The sequence below is a fragment of the Mastomys coucha genome, unplaced genomic scaffold (genome assembly GCF_008632895.1).
Source record: "Mastomys coucha isolate ucsf_1 unplaced genomic scaffold, UCSF_Mcou_1 pScaffold17, whole genome shotgun sequence".
Lineage (NCBI taxonomy): Eukaryota > Metazoa > Chordata > Mammalia > Rodentia > Muridae > Mastomys > Mastomys coucha.
The window spans coordinates 30,851,498-30,856,449 of record NW_022196899.1 but is presented as its reverse complement, the minus strand read 5'-3'; the positions used below and the strand labels follow the sequence as shown (position 1 = coordinate 30,856,449).

At 38.7% G+C, this 4,952-nt stretch overlaps 1 protein-coding gene across 2 annotated transcripts in view; it reads right to left on the bottom strand.

Moving 5' to 3' along the window:
* Positions 1–4,952, bottom strand: part of Adad1 (adenosine deaminase domain containing 1) — a 41,578-nt gene that overhangs the window by 5,387 nt on the left and 31,239 nt on the right. The window lies entirely within an intron of this gene.

Genomic DNA, 4,952 nt, shown 5'->3' with positions numbered 1-4,952 from the left:
GAAATTCTTAGGGAAATGGATGGATCTGGAGAATATCATCTTGAGTGAGGTAACCCAATCACAAAAGACCACACATGGTATGCACTCTCTGATAAGGTTCATGATTAGACAGAAACTCCATTTCCAAGGGAGAATACGAAGTGTAACTGTGACTTCATAGAGTGAATTGGGTAGTGTTCCTTCTGTTTCTATTTTGTGGAACAGTTTGAAGAGTACTGGTATTAGGTCTTCTTTGAAGGTCTTATAGAATTCTGCACTAAGCCCATCTGGTCCTGGGCTTTTTTTGGTTGGGAGACTTTTAATGTCTGCTTCTATTTCTTTAGGGGTTATGGGATTGTTTAGATGGTTATCTGATCCTGATTTAACTTAGTTATTTAATATCTGTCTAGAAATTGTCCATTTCATCCATATTTTCCAGTTTTGTTGAATATAGACGTTTGTAGTACGATCTGATAATATTTTTAATTTCATCAGTTTCTGCTGTTATATCTCCCTTTAAATTTCTGCTTTTGTTAATCTGAATACTGTCTCTGTGCTCTCTGGTTAGTCCAGCTAAGGGTCTATCTATCTTGTTGATTTTCTCAAAGAACCAAATCTTGGCTTTGTTGATTCTTTGTATATAGTTCTTTTTGTTTCTACTTGGTTGATTTCAGCCCTGAGTTTGATTATTTACTGTACTCTACTCCTCTTGGGTATATTTGCTTCTTTTTGTTCTAGAACTTTCAGATGTGCTGCCAAGCTGCTAATGTATACTCTTTCCAGTTTCTTTTGGGAGGCACTCAGAGCTATGAGTTTTCCTCTTAGCACTGCTTTCATTGTGCCCAATAAGTTTGGGTATGTTGTGCCTTCATTTTCACTAAATTCTAAAAAGTCTTTATTTTTTCCTTGACCAAGTTATCATTGAGTAGGGCATTGATCAGCTTCCATGTGTACGTGGGCATTCTTTTGGTTTTGTTGGAATTTACGACCAGCCTTAGTCCATGGTGATCCGATAGGATGCATGGGATTATTTCAATCTCCTTGTATCTTCTGAGGCCAGATTGTGACCGATTATATAGTCAGTTTTGGAGAAGGTACCATGAGGTGCTGAAAAGAAGGTATATTCTTTTGTTTTAGTATGAAATGTTCTATAAATAGATGTTAAATCCATTTGGTCCATAACTTCTGTTAGTTTCAATGTGTCTCTGTTTAGTTTGTGTTTCTATGATCTGTCCATTGATGAGAGTGGGGTGTTGAATTCATCTACTTTTTTTGTATGAGATGCAATGTATACTTTGAGCTTTAGTAGAGTTTCTTTTATGGATATGGGTGGCTTTGCATTTGGAGCATAGATGTTCAGAATTTAGAGTTCTTGGTAGATTTTTCCTTTGATGTGTATGAAGTGTCCTTCCTTATCCTTTTTGCTAACTTTTGGTTGAAAGTTGATTTTATTCGACACTGAGGTGAGTTTCCTGTATGTAACAAAATGTTGGGTCCTGTTTACGTAACCAGTCTGTTAGTCTGTCTTTTTATTGGGGAATTGAGTCCACTGATGTTAAGAGATATTAAGAAATAGTGATTGTTGCTTCCTCTTATTTTTGATGTTATTTTTATGTTTGTGTGGCTATCTTCTTTTGGGTGTGTTGAAAAAAGATTGCTCTCTAGCTTTTTCTAGGGTGTAGTTTCTCTCCTTGTGTTGGTGTTTTCCATCTATTATCTATTGTAGTGCTGGTTTTATGGAAAGATATTATGTAAATTTGCTTTTGTCATGGAATATCTTGGTTTCTCCATCTATGGTAATTAAAGAGTTTTGCTGGGTATAGTAGCCTGAGCTGGCATTTGTGTTCTCCTAGGGTCTGTATGACATCTGCCCAGGATCTTTTAGCTTTCATAATCTCTGGTGAGAAGTCTTGTGTAATTCTGATAGGTCTGCTTTTATATGTTACTTGACCTTTTTCCCTTACTGCTTTTAAAATTCTTTGTTTTGTGCATTTGGTGTTTTGATTAGTATGTGACAGGAGGAATTTCTTTTCTGGTCCAATCTATTTGGAGTTCTGTAGGCTTCTTGTATGTTTATGGGCATCTCATTTTTTAGATTAGGGAAGTTTTCTTCTATAATTTTGTTGAATATATTTACTGGCCCTTTAAATTGGGAATCTTCACTCTCTTCTATATCTATTATCCTTAGGTTTGGTCTTCTCATTGTGTCCTGCATTTTCTGGATGTTTTTGGTTAGGAGCTTTTTGAACTTTGCATTTTCTTTGACTGTTGTGTCAATGTTTTCTATGATATCTTCTGCCCCTGAGATTCTGTCTTCTATCTCTTGTATTCTGTTGGTGATGCTTGCATCTATGACTCCTGATTTCTTTTCTAGGTTTTCTATTTCCAGGGTTGTCTCCCTTTGTGCTTTCTTTATTGTTTCTATTTCCACTTTTAGATCCTAGAAGATTTTGTTTAATTCCTTCACCTGTTTGGTTATGTTTTCCTATAATTCTTTAAGGGATTTTTTTTGTTTCCTTTAAGGGCTTCTAGTTGTTTACCTGTGTTCTCCTGTATTTCTTATTAGGAGTTATTTATGTCCTTCTTAAAGTTCTCTATCATCATCATGAGATGTGATTTTAAATCAGAGTCTTTCTCTTCTGGTGTGTTGGGGTATCCAGGGCTCGCTGTGGTGGGAGAACTGGTTTTTGATGATTCCAAGTAATCTTGGTTTCTGTTGCTTTATGTACTTGCTTCCCATTGCCTCTTTTTTTGGGGGGGGATTGTTTTTTGTTTTTTTTTGTTTTTTTTGGTTTTCGAGACAAGGTTTCTCTGTATAGCCCTGGCTGTCCTGGAACTCACTCTGTAGAACAGGCTGGCCTCGAACTCAGAAATCCGCCTGCCTCTGCCTCCCAAGTGCTGGGAATAAAGGCATGCGCCACCACCGCCCGGCTTCCCATTGCCTCTTGCCATCTGGTTATTTCTGGTGTTAGCTGTTCTTGCTGTCTCTGACTGTGGCTTGTCCCTCCTGCAAGCCTGTATGTCAGTACTCCTGGGAGACCAGTTCTCTGTGGGAGAAATTTGGGTATGGAGAGCGTTGGCACAGAGTCAGCTCTGGGCTGCAGATGGAAACCGGAAGGAACTTGTCCCTGGATGTTCCTTAGTTCCTGTGATCTGATGGCTTAGGGCAGGTCCTTCTTGGGCCAGGAATTTGAGCAGGATATGGTGGTACATGCTGTCGATCTTGAGCAGATGTGGTGGTCTTATCTGTGCTCACAGGTGTGTTGGCACTCCTGGAAGACCATCTCTCTCCCAAAGGTATTTGGGTACTGTGGCACAGGATCAGCTCTGGGCACAGACAAAAGCTGGAAGGAACCTATCCCAGGCTGCTCCTCAGTTCTTGTATCCTAAAGGCTCTGGACTTTCCCTATGAGGACAAGCAGTGGTCTTACCAGTCCTCACAGGCTTATCAGCACTCCTGGGAGACTCACTTTCTCCCAGTGGTATGTGGGTATGGAGCACTGTGGCACAGAATCAGCTCTGGGCACTGTGCCACAGGGCTCTGAAGTTTTGAATAATAAATAAAAGTGGCTAAGAGATACCTCAAAGAGTGTTCATGAATTTAGCAGATAGGGAGGGAGGTGCAAACTAAGACAACTGAAATTTCATCTCACTCTAGGCAGAGTGGCTAAGATAGAGTGACTGACAACCAAAGCCAGAAGAAGCCATAGACAAAGGGAAAACTTACTAACTTGTGATGGAGTCACTCTGGAAATAAGTATGGAAAATCCTTAAAAAGCAAAAATAAAAGATAAACCTACTATATGACTCAGCTATACCATTCCTGGGCATATACATACCTAATGACTTGATATCCAACTCCACAGATACATGCCTGCTCTATATTTCCAACAGCCAGGAAATTGAAAGAATCTAAGGTAAATACCCCTCAATAGAAGAAGGGATAATAAAGCATGATACACACATAACTCAATAAAGAAAAATTGAGACTTTTTGGCGGGCTGGATATGGTGGTACATGCTGTTGATCTTAGTGCTCTGTGAGAACAAAGGCAGGAGAACTGCTGAGTTCCAGATAGCTAGGGCTGAATAGTGAGACTCTGGCTTTAATTTTTTTTGACAGAGTCTTTAGGGCTTGAATATCTAAAAATACAACAACAACAACAACAAAACACAAACACCTTTTGTTCAGAAGCCCCGGTTGGTCAGAATCTAGGGACCCTGTTTTTTCATTTCTGGTGCCAGGATCAGCACCACTGGATTGGACTTTCTCTGTTTTATTGAAATTCTTTGAGACTAAGATTCACATAGCCTAATAGTAAGACATATCCACTGCTATGTTTTTATTATTTGCAAATGCTTGACCATAATAAAAAATTATACTAATTTCATTTTTATTTATTCCATTTTGTCATGCCATTATTTTCTGAGTTTTAAAATATCTTTGATATAGCTGAATGTATAAAGGTGAATCCAAAGCACAGACAATGTATTAATTCTGGTAGTCTATATTATTCTTGACTCTATCTTGAGTATTCTCCCAAAGTATTGTGCTTGATGATTTTCACGCCCAGAAATAGTTGTATTGGTCTTGATTAAATACCCTTCTACAAGGAAGATATTGAAAGCATGTAAACTTGGGGGTGGGGAGCACACTAAAAGAACACTGGGTTTACTTGGGACAACACTTGTGTGCATGGGTATAGGATTATTTACAGGATCCTAGATAACTTAGCATATCTCTAGTCCTGAAGAAAAAAGGCTTCTCTTCCTCTGTGCATTAAGCTTTTAACATCACTGTTCATTTAAAATGTGTATATACATTAGGTGACATTTTTATTTTTATTCAATAAGAAATTGTGCCAGGTGATGGTAGGCGGATTTCTGAGTTCGAGGCCTGCCTGATCTACAGAGTGAGTTCCAGGACAGCCAGAGCTATACAGAAAAACCCTGTCTCGAAAAACAAACAAACAA